The sequence below is a fragment of the Alexandromys fortis genome, unplaced genomic scaffold (genome assembly GCF_014885135.2).
Source record: "Alexandromys fortis isolate MF-2015 unplaced genomic scaffold, M_Fortis_MF-2015_v1.1 scaffold_3, whole genome shotgun sequence".
Lineage (NCBI taxonomy): Eukaryota > Metazoa > Chordata > Mammalia > Rodentia > Cricetidae > Alexandromys > Alexandromys fortis.
The window spans coordinates 13,684,585-13,696,589 of NW_026067909.1; the positions used below are offsets into that span (position 1 = coordinate 13,684,585).

General features: G+C 40.9%; 1 protein-coding gene and 1 pseudogene across 18 annotated transcripts in view; one reads left to right on the forward strand and one right to left on the reverse strand.

Annotated features, from left to right (window-relative positions):
- The window catches only part of Ppp6r3 (protein phosphatase 6 regulatory subunit 3), a 138,855-nt gene that overhangs the window by 87,946 nt on the left and 38,904 nt on the right, over positions 1-12,005 (reverse strand). For 17 of the 18 annotated variants that reach the window (XM_050137033.1, XM_050137032.1, XM_050137027.1 and 14 more), the window contains one exon: positions 4,996-5,149. The exons of the other annotated variant lie outside the window; for it this stretch is intronic. The gene's annotated coding sequence lies outside the window, so the exon portion shown is untranslated. The remainder of the gene's footprint in view (positions 1-4,995; positions 5,150-12,005) is intronic. 18 annotated transcript variants of the gene reach the window in all.
- The window catches only part of LOC126498774 (something about silencing protein 10-like), a 34,124-nt pseudogene continuing 33,323 nt past the window's right edge, over positions 11,205-12,005 (forward strand).

Consider the following 12,005-nt stretch of genomic DNA (forward strand, 5'->3'; position numbering starts at 1 on the left):
ATTCTCTCTCTCTCTCTCTCTCTCTCTCTCTTTCTCTCTCTCTCTCTCTCTCTCTCTCTCTATATATATATATATATATACATACATATATATACACACACACATGAATGTATGTGTATATGATATATCATATACATGGTCTGGTGGTGTTAGAAATACCATTAAGCAACTATAACTAGACATGAAAATCTGTTTGTTTTATACAATTTCAAAAGCAATGGTTAAATGTATGTAAAGAATGGCTTATTCAAGGAATAGGAGGCTCTTGGCTTTGTTTTAAAGTGAGGCTTGAATGGAAAGGAAAAGGGTAAGTAAAGCAATAACAAATTAGGAGCAAGGTTCTCCCAGAAGCTTGAGAGAAAAAAGGAACAAAGACCTAGAAAAATGGTATGGTCTATTCTGGAGGGAAGGAAAGCTGCACATGCCAGAAGAGGGGTGGATACAAGCTGGAGAGGAAGAAATGAAAAGCTTCCACCAAAACATTCAAGGCTCTCCAAACCTCTAATCCACCAAGTAGGACTCCTGGCATCAACAGATGATAAGCCAAGCAGGAGAAAGGAAGCACCATGCACCCAGACAACAAGAGGCACAGTGATAACTAGTAGGGCTATTCTTTCAAACAGAAAATGAGTGTGCAGTGGCTTAGTGGGGGTAAAAGCACTTGCAGTCTATCAAGCCCGACAACCTGAATTTTATTCCTTGAACTCGAACGGTAGGCAGAGAGAACTGACTGCAGCTACATACCCCCCCTGTGAATATCTGCAAGGGCAGCTTCCATTCTGAAAGAAGGCTGCACTACATGATAATCACAGTGCCTATCAAAACTGTTTTGATGTAAATAGTACAAGTTATAGATACACACTGATGACATGGAACCCCAGAAAGTAAAAACAGGAAGGTTCGGCAGCTTCTCACAGGCTTAATGGCATTGGTCCCATATAACCCTTCTCTCCTATGGCAACTTTAGTGAAACATAAAGGCAAAAGAATAGGAAATGATATGGGAGGAGGTGGAAATTTTTAATAAAAATTAAAAAATAAAAAAATAGGAAATGACAGGAAACGAATGAAAAGACAGAAAACAGAGAAACATTTGGGAAGTCTAGTATTCAAATAAAACTGGTTTTAGTATAACATGCTCATAGAGTTTTCTTTTCTTCTCTTATTGGGGGTGGGGTGGGAAATGAACGTAGGGTCTTTGGCATGCTAGATAAGCACTCTACCACTGAACTATATATTCCAAGACCTATTCCAAGCCCTACTTCTTCTTTTTTTTTTCTCCGAAACAGGGTTTCTCCATAGCTTTTGGTTCCTGTCCTGGAACTAGCTCTTGTAGACCAGGCTGGCCTCGAACTCAGAGATCCACCTGCCTCTGCCTACCGAGTGCTGGGATTAAAGGCGAGTGCTGGGATTAAAGGTGTGCGCCACCACCGCCTGGCTCCAAGCCCTACTTCTTAAAAATCTATCTTCATTTATGTGCATCTGTACCTGAAGTCCCTGTGGAGGCCAGGAAAGATCTCAAAGTGTGCTTCACAAAACAAGGCAAATACACAGGAAACCAGAAGCCAAGATGCCACACAAAAGTGCGGAAGGCACAGTATCCAGAAGGAAGGCAAAAGGCAAGGGGTTCTAGACAGAATGTATCACAATGAGAAGGGCAGACAGGCTGCTAGATGTATCTGACTATGCTGAAAAATTCTGCAAATAGGTCAGAGCTTTTAGGAATCATTAGCCTAAGTATACCTACATTTAATACTGATCTCAGTTAAGAGGTATGTTTTAACTGTTGGAAGATGAAGGGAGAAGGAGGTATGCACGCAGTAGAGCCAACCTGCTTGTCATAGCCAAAGTGGAATGAACTTGAAATATACATACATGAGACAATGAAGAAACCAGAGGTGAACAGAGTTAGTTAAGCAAGCAGATCCAAGTCCGTGGGGAATGAGAAAGGTGAAAAGAAGACTGTTACTGTTTCTGTCACAAATCCAATGCTTTTTGAGGTTTTAGCCTAATAGTCTTTGTGAAACAGCCATAGGTAGAATATTTCTCAAATCACCTAAAACAACCTGCTGTGCATGCTACAACTCAACATGGTACAGTTACATCTACAGTTTAAAAACAAAACAACAACAAAAAACAGACAAAATGATGCATGAGACGTAAAAGAGGTTTAGTAGTGCAAATTTATTGAATTTCTAAAAATATGAGTTAATTCAAACTATGGCCATCCTCCTACTATACATGTTTAAGCTGTCACAGGTGTTTTCACAGTGAGGTACATATTCTTCTTGTAGGCATATGTCATTAGGTCATGACTTGTTCTACCACAAAGTAATGGCTATGGAGATTATGACAGCTGTTGGTGTCATGGTGATGTTTCCTGCTGCATTCAACCCACAATTACACAGCAAGTGATCCGGGGACCTCATACTCCAAAGTCATTCCCTAGCTACATTCATCAGGAGAGGTAAGCTGTTCTAGAAGCTTTCTGTGTAATATTATAAGTTACATGAGAAGTGTGTCTGCCAAATAAAAACACAATAGATTAATTGTCTAAGCTCAAATCACAGTGAAGTAATGTTTTTAGATCCCGACACAAGAGCAAAGAAAGTTTCTATTTTTGAAAAGCCATCTGACTGTAACACTAAGGAGCTCTCGCTCACTTCAGTCTTCAGTTGAGAATTTACAATGTAATGACAACTGACAGCATCAAAAGATCCTAGAACTCAATACACACCATCCAAATACTGACTAAGCACACTCAACTGAAGTCAGCTGCAACAACACTTGTCTACGTAAAAGGACACTCTGAGGCCATGAGATGCTGAGGGCACTTACCACCAACCCGACAGTCAGTCCTATCCCCAGGTACACACACACAATTTCAAAGATGAAATATGTAATGTCATTGATCAACATTAACAAGAGAGACACAGATTGATATGAGATAGCTGAGAGGGCAGTTCTGACTTTGAGAACTATTTGGTGAAGTATTACACCCTAGAAAAAGAAATCAGTTCCCTCCATAGATAAATTTGTATCAGAGAAAACAAAACACAACTGTTACATTTTTAATCTCATCAATGGAAGTCTAAACATTTATCCCTTTTGTCATAAGGATCTGCCTAACATTCTTTTTGGCATTCTGGCTTTGTCTGCAAAACCACAACTATTTTCTAACTGGTCTGTTATAACGTAAGTTTACTCTACATACACCTCCTGAGTAGTTGCATTCTAAGAATTCTCTTTAGCCACCTGCCAATGACTCCAGGACCACTAGAAATATCTAACTTTTCTTATGTTTCCTCATCCCAGTATAGGACAGTATTTTGGTGAGCAGAAATGATAAAGAAAAAAAGACTAGCTTGGCAGTGGAGGCACAAACCTTTAATCCCAGCACCCGGGAGGCAGAGGCAGGTGGAACTCTGTGAGTTCGAGGCCAGTCTGGTCTACAGAGCAAGTTCCAGGACTAGCTAGCTCTATTGCTGAGAAACACTGTTTCAAAAAACCAAAAAGAAAAAGAAAAAAAAGACTAACGTAAGGAAAAAAATCATTCTATGCACTGCCAAAGCTAAGGACTCTCTGTTAACAAAGAAAAACAGAAAACAATAAAAAACTATTAGAAATAATCTCTCCGGAAATACTTCTGAAATATTACAGCCTACCACAAACTACTAATGAATTTTGTTAGTCAAAAAGTACTAAGGGATGGAGAGATGGCTCAGTGGTTAAGAGCACTGTCTGCTCTTTTAGAGAACTGAGGCTCAGTTCCCAGAACAAACAGCACTTCACAAGCATCTATAACTACAGTTCCAGCGGATCCAATGCCCTCTTCTGTCCTTTTAAGGCACCATACATACATTATAGTTGACATACATATATGCCTGTAAAACATGTATATTTTAAAATATTTTTTTAAAGTACAAACCATATAAAACAGAATTCACAACTATTTGCTCAGAAAATACTTAAAATCCAACTTAAAAAACAAACAAATATTATACTAATTTAATGAAATACTCTAAGAATTTACAAAGCAGTGAGCACAGTCCCAGCACATGAGAGAAGAATGATAACTAAGAGTTTGAGGCAAGAACAAGAGAGAGACCTTGTTTCAAAAAACCCAAAAGAAATTAAATGCAGATTAAGCAAAGATAGGAGAGGCTAAAGGAATCCATACAGAAAAGTACCCACACAGAAGTCGCAGGACAACATACAGACACAGTTGGAGAAAATGGCAGAGAACAAATGTCATTAGGGAAATGCAGGGGCTACCTCCTTCTTGGGGAGAGGGTGGAGGTGGCAGGTCACAGGCAAAGCATCAGTCTGTAAGCTTTGGGATCAATCTACTAGCAATCAGAATCAAAGGGCATCGCAGCTCCACTGCTGTAATAGAGATGAATGGGGCAATATAGTTCCAAGAGTCAAAAGGCCTTGGGAGACAATGCCAACCAGAAGATACAAAAGGAAGCCATCAAAGAGTAGTCAGCAGAAAATCTGAAATGTAAATGAGAAGCTCAGTCTGAGACACAATGGTCCCCTGTGGAATTTCCTATTAAATACCAACTGAGCCAAAGTCAACTATGTATATAAAGCCAATCTCTGATCTTCAATCAAAAGTGCCAGTAAAGAGTTAGGGCAATTAGGACTCAAAAAATGCAAGGTATCTGGCTAGAAGCCAATGGTACAAAATGAACTCTCCCCCACCCCATCAATCCTCCAAGAGTCAGGCAGTCTAGGCCTAAGGTCTCATGCTCTTCCTCTGAAGACCACTCCAGCTTGTAAGGCCTAGCTGCTCCTTGGTGACTAGCTCAATCCCCACTGGAAACAGGTAACCAATTGAGCTCTACAGATAAACCAAAGCCAGCTACACTGGCTGCTGTTTAACTTCCAAAAGACCGGCTGCCCCAGCTCTACAATCAAAAAGGAACATATAACTGCTTTCCCATGGGCAAGAATTCCAGGAAGGAAACATTGATGATCTTAACAGTCTTACCTTTCAAACCAAGGTTTAAAACTAAAAAAAATGTTTTCTTCTGTGTGGCTCCTTGCCCATTACAGGTTATGCTGGTGACAGCTATCTTCCAATTTACCGCATTAGCAGATTAGCAGAAATAAGAGGAGAGGATACTGCATCAAATAGAGTGTTCCTGTAGAAACAAAAACAAAACAGATAATCGCATGTGTTGTGTTTTGGTCTGATGACAGCTACCCTTAAAAATAATACTGCTCAAGGTCTTGATTCCCTCAGAGCTGTACCTCAGAGAATTAAAAAGCCCAAATTGAAGCTTTTCTATGTGAACACAGAAAAAACAGATAATCCTATACTCCAATTTTTATTACACACTGAAGAAGAACCTAGAGATAAATACAGATGCTACAACAGCACTGGGAGGATGAAACATGTCCTCGCTATCTATGAAATGACACTCTCACAGAAGGTTGACTACAAAAGCACTACACTTTAATAAGATACAAAGCAAAAGCCTGGGAAGATGACTCAGCAGTTTAGAGCACTAGCTGCTCTTGCAGAGGATACCCTGGTTTGATCCCCAATACGCACACAGTGACACACAACTGTCTGTAACTCCAATTCTAGGGGATCTGCCGAACTCTTTGACCTTTTCACACACACACACAATGCATACATACTGGCAAAATACTCATACACATAAAATTGTGCGTGTACATATGTGTGTCTATGTAAAAGACACTAGACACAACTTAGAAGAGTCTCCTTCATATGCCCTGATATGTCTAAATGAGAATTTACTAGATTCTGTATAGGGCATTGTCACTGATGTGTCTGCCAAGCCATAGTTTCTAATGTCAACTAAGCAAACTGTGGGGGAAAACAATGAACATTATCTATACAAAGCACTTGTTACCTAATACTACAGAAAGAAGACAACCTGGGGACTCTACACTTATTATTAATGCAGTCTATAAGGCCCTTACAAAAAACATTCCTTACCTAATGCCTTGTTTCAGTTAAACTTGCATCACACTGTGAGCAATACTTCCTTCTCAAGACAAATGGACATTATGCTGAATGCATGTTAAAACAAAATGAACTGACAAAAACGTTAACAAACCCAAGTTTTAAAAAATGAGAAGGAAGAATAATGCTAAAACCAAAGCATGTCACCATTTAAATGCTTTCTGAACATACACTCAGGAAAGCATTGCTATTCGTCTAGATTCCGCATGCGCCAGTATGCACTGCTAGCGTCCTTAGGCCAAACTTAATATGGTAGTATAAAAATTGCATTACTGCCGGGCAGTGGTGGCGCACGCCTTTAATCCCAGCACTTGGGAGGCAGAGGCAGGCAGATCTCTGTGAGTTTGAGGCCAGCCTGGTCTACAAGAGCTAGTTCCAGGACAGGAACCAAAAGCTACGGAGAAACCCTGTCTCGAAAATCCAAAAAAAAAAAAAAATTGCATTACTGCTAGGAGTGTAGCTCAGTACAATGCTTGCCTAGCACATATGAGTACCCTGATTCAATCTTCAGTACTGTGTGTGTGTGTGTGTGTGTGTGTAGACATAGAACCTGTCACCACTAAAGGTTAAGTCTAGTTCCAACTATCATTCTCTGTTAAGGTTCCAGACAGCCCTTTGCTATGTGTGGTAGCACACCCTTTAATCCCAGTACTCAGAAGACAGAGGCGGATGGAGCTAAGTGAGTTTATGGCAGCCTGGTCTACGTGTTGAGTTCAGGACTGTCAGGGAGCTGGGGGATGGGGGTGGGAGGACATGACGCAGAGACCCTGTCTCAAAAAAGCAACAAAAACTAAGTTAAGACACTCTTCAAATCTTCAAAATGCATATATATACAAAAATTGGCACTAAATTTGTCTATTTCCAGGTCCCTCAAGCTAATCTGCAATCAATTCTAAATTCCATCAATAACCACCTATTCTGCCCACTTGCAAGCAAAATACCAGGTCCACTCTTATCAGGTTCCCAGCAGTATCATCAACACAGTGCCTATAGTCCTTCCTATTTAAACACCAGAAGCAACAGTGAGATGGTTCAACACACTGTGAATCCAGACTGAGCTAAAATGTCTATAGATGTTGGGGCATCATCTATCCCTTCGAGAAAGAACTTTTGTTCAAGGGCCTACGGATTTTCATTTAGACTATGTCTTTGTTTTGCTTCCTGTTGCTATAATTTAAAACAAAAACAAACAAACAAAAAAAAAAAACACAAAAATACCCTGAACAAAAGCAACTAACTGGAAGGAGAAAGGGCTTTCTTCAGCACACAGTTCCTGGGTAGCGTCCAGCAGGGGGAGGGAGTCAAGACCACAGGAGCCTGAAGCAGCTGCTCACATGGGATCCACAATCAGGAAGCAGAGAGTGATGGATGCTGCTGCTGCTGCTGCTGCTCAGTTCCCTTTCTCCACTTACACAGTCCAGGACCCCAGCCAGGGAGTGGTGCCACCCACAATGGCCAGGTCTTTCTTCCCACCTCAAAATAATCCTCACATGTATGGCCAGAGACCTGTTTCCCAGGTGACTCTAGATTCTGTCAAGATGACAGTTAACATCACAAACTGATTAAGGGAAACTCTGGGTGTGTGTTTAATACCAAAAAAATCTGTATATTTAAAAATGTTAGAATAGTAAGAAATACAGAAGAACAGAACTGTGTGCCAGAACAGTACTGAGAATGCTGGGTAAAGAGGAATAATCAATGTGCACTGAAAATAGATCTAAAAAACGGCAGTAAAAGAATGTATTTTGTTTTTGTTCATGTCTACTCCCTAAAGCACAATCTACAAGCAAAAAGACAGCAATATCAGGAGTGCTAGAAACAGAATATTGATCAAATAATATTATACTGAGATCCTAAATCTCATCCTTTCCTTCCATACTAGCAGATACCCATAAGCTAAAAAGACTGTTCTTTGAATTGAGACAGCCTACCTCAGTCACAATGAAAATTAAAAGAGCAACAGAACCAATGCCAGGCCAAGGAAGGTCACACCCCATCACGGGGTGGGGAGAGAACAAAACATGACTTAAAATTTTACTGGAGCTCACTAACCAAGTGAGCAGGACTAGTGATCACTATAATGTCCAACTAATAAGCCCTGCCTAACACTGAAGCTGCTGCCCATCAGCCACTCTCATCTGTTAACCTTAAAATAAAAGTTCAGGGTTTGGTGTCCCAGGGGTGGGGTGCTCAATAGTTATGAGCCCAAGTTTGGTTCCCAATATCCATGTTAAAAAGTTCCCAACTGCCTCTAACTCTAACCTCCAGGGGATCTGACAACTACTTCTTCTGTCCTCTAGGGGCACTTATATTCTTATGTGCACATACCGAAATACTCCCCCACACACATGCAAATAAAAGCAAAATAAAATGTTTAATAATAGAAAGTTCCGTTTAAGCAGTTCAAGAAACTTCAAAACAACTAAATTAGCTTCCTATGCGTGTATTCAGGTGTGCTGCTAAAGATGAAACCTAGGTCTCAAGTATTTCCCATGCAAGCTCTACAGGAAGTGACCCTCCCGCCTCTCAACTCCTTCAAAGACTATTTGCTGAGTTTATTCTCTTGCACAACACTGAACGTACACAAGTAAGGAACTGATGAACCATAGCTGCTCCACAGTAACCTCAATTGGCAATGCCTATGCTTCAAGTCAGAATCACACGCAATTGAAACCAAGTTTCTCATCATCTAAATACATTTTATAAAACTTGTTTTCAGCATTTCTGTCTTTCATTTCAGTTTTGAATGCTGGGTATAGATTTTTGGCGTAATGATAACTAGATGAGGTCAACTTGTCTCAATACTGTTTTTTTTATTTTTTTATTTATTTATTATGTACACAATATTATTCTGTCTGTATGTCTGGAGGCCAGAAGAGGGCACCAGACCTCATTACAGATGGTTGTGAGCCACCATGTGGTTGCCGGGAATTGAACTCAGGACCTTTGGAAGAGCAGGCAATGCTCTTAACCACTGAGCCATCTCTCTAGCCCTTGTCTCAATACTGTTGATGATCTTAATCAGCTAAGATGGCAGTAAGATTTCTTCACTGTAGAGTACCCATTTTCTCTAGTGACTCATCAGTATGTAATCTGCAAGAAGATATGAATAGATGACGCTCTTGGAGCATTCACTCGAAGAGTTTCAGGACTCACTGAAAGCCTAGCATGAAGAATATCACAGTAAACAGAAAATTGCAAAAGAAAACAGAACAATACAAATATACAATGTACACTTAAAAAGTCATTGCTGTTCCAGGACAGGCTCCAAAGCTACAGAGAAACCCTGTACAAAAACAAACAAACAAAACAAAACAAAACAAAAATTATCGCTGCCTCCAGAAAGATCAAGATAATGTCTCACTAAACACCAAGTGCCACTGGGGGTGGAGGTTCAAAATTTAAAGACGCAGAGCAGAAACTAAAAACTGAATAGAAAGGTTTTAAAATAATGAGAACAGAAAACAAGGAAAGAAATTAGAGAGTTCCTGAAGGAGACTAGCAGAAGAAACTGAAAGTTCCTGAGCAGCCAGGAAGAGCAGCCTGGGGCTTTCACAGATAATCAAAAAGATAAGAAGCTTTGGGTTTCCTCAAAGTCACACTAGAAAGCTAAAGAACTGTGGAAGTTGGGTGAAGGAGGAGAGGAAGTGAGCTTAGTGGGAAGCGTCTGTTAAGTACAAAGCAGCCCCTAAAATACTCACCCATACTCATTAGGATGGTTACAATTTAAAAAATAAATAAACTCAAACAGTCTGTGAGGATGTGGATAAATTCAAACCTTCATGCACTGCAGAGAGAAATGGAAAATACTATAGAGACTGTGAAAAATAGTCTGTTGGTTCCTTAAAGTAATTAAAAATACTTACAAAACAAACCACATAAGAAAAAAAATTACCAGATAACCCCGCATTTCCACTTCAGGTTTTATACAAAAGAATGTTAAGGGCTGGGGATTTAACTTGGCTAATAGAGTGTTTGCCTAACACCACGATATCCTTGGTTATTTCCAGTATCGCATAAACAGTGTATTGGTGCCTTCCTGCAATATCATCATCACTTAAGGGGGGGGAGGGAATCAGAAGTTCCTGATTATCTGAGCTACATAGCAAGGTTAGCCTAGCCTTCATGAGTGCCTCCATGGGGGAAAAAAGGAAAGGAAGGGAGGGTGGGAAGGGACTGGAACGATGGCTCATCAGTTAAGAGCACTAATTCTTCTTCCAACAAACTCAGATTCAACTCCCAGCATACACTCAGTGGCTCAAAACCATCTGTTAACTACAGTACCAAAGATTTGGCCTCCTTAGGCATCAGGTGGTGCACAGATATATAGTCTAGAAAAACATCCACACGCATAAAACTAAATTCATAAAAGAAAAAGGGAGCTCTGAACCAGTCTCAATGGTACATCTGTACAACCAGGTTCACAGCCACATTATTCCCAACAGCTAACATGTTGTGCAAACTAAGAGGCCATCTACAGCCAAATACAAAAATTATATTCAGCTGTAAAAGAAAAGAAAGAGGCTGGAGATATGGTTCAGCAGTTAAGAGCACGGCTTTTCTTCCAGAGGACCCAGGTTCAGTGCCTACCATTTAAGTGATGGCTTAGAACTGTAACTCCAGTTCCAGGGAATTTCATGCCCTCTTCTAGATTCTGTGAGCATTAGGAACACAACTGGTGTACAGACTACATGCAGAAAAAACACCTCCCCATATAAAACATAAAATCTTTTGGGGGGAGCATGGGGGTACATTCCTTTAATCTCAGAACTTGGGAAACAGGAGGATCTCTGCAAGTTATAGGCAACCTAGTCTATATATCAAGTTCCAGACCAACAGGGCTACATAATGAGATGATCTGCAGCAGCTATGTGGGGCTTGGTGCACGGATGAGAAACAATGCCACCAAGCTGGTGTCCTCTCGTCCTTGATGTCAGCCCTGCAGTCAACATGAAGCCATGGCAGCTGAACACTGGCCTGCTGTGATGAGTCCACCAAGCCTGCACTATCTATAGAATAACTAAAATGCAGATGCTTTTAAAAAGTGGTCTCACAAAATTAGAAGATGGCAGAGTAGAATTTGGCAAAGAATGGTAAGATAGTGAAGGGTACAGGAGCAATATGGAGCACGCTCAGTCACATTGGACAACGAACATGTCGTTACTAAATAAGACTGACACTCAGCCCTTGAACTGGCCCGCAGCATGGAGCCACCACTACTACTGCTGGAAAGAGAGCACAGGACCATGGTGCTGCCCACAGGTTGCATTCACAATGGTTGTGCCAGGTAAGCCTATAGGTGGCCAGCATTGAGGACAGGAGATGTGTGATGCCCTGTCTAACAAAATGACTCTGGGCAATAGCAGGATACCCAAGACAACGCTCAATAATTGTTCAGTATTTATTGTGCTTCAGAAACCAGAAATCTTTTTTTTGATGTTCTTTTGTCTTTTGTTTTGTTTTTCGAGACAGGGTTTCTCTAACTAACTCTTGTAGACCAGGCTGGTCTTGAACTCACAGAGATCCACCTGCCTCTGCCTCCTGAGTGCTGGGATTTAAGGCATGCGCCACTACCACCCAGCTGAAACCAGAAATCTTAAACCAGACCAATGACTCCTTGCAATGAGTATCTGCACGTGAAGCTCTGGGCAAAATGCCGCTTCAACAAACATGATGGAGACATGGAAAAGATGGAGGAATGGAACAGCATGTGTGGAACTAGAGACGAAATGGTGAGCCGGGCGATGGTGGCTCCAAAGCCACAGAGAAACCCTGTCTCGAAAAACCAAAAAAAAAAAAAAAAAAAGTATAGAGACGAAATGGTGGTGACACGTGTGGGAAAAGGCTGCTGTTGGACCAGGGATGGGGGTGGGTGTAGCCTGATGGGAAAGGTGGTATGCAGCAGCTTGAAGTTCACACAGGCTCTACCTCTGAACAAGCTGCCCAGCCACAGGATCGCCCTGGCTCTGAGCAATATATGGATGTCTGAGATGGAGAACAACTAA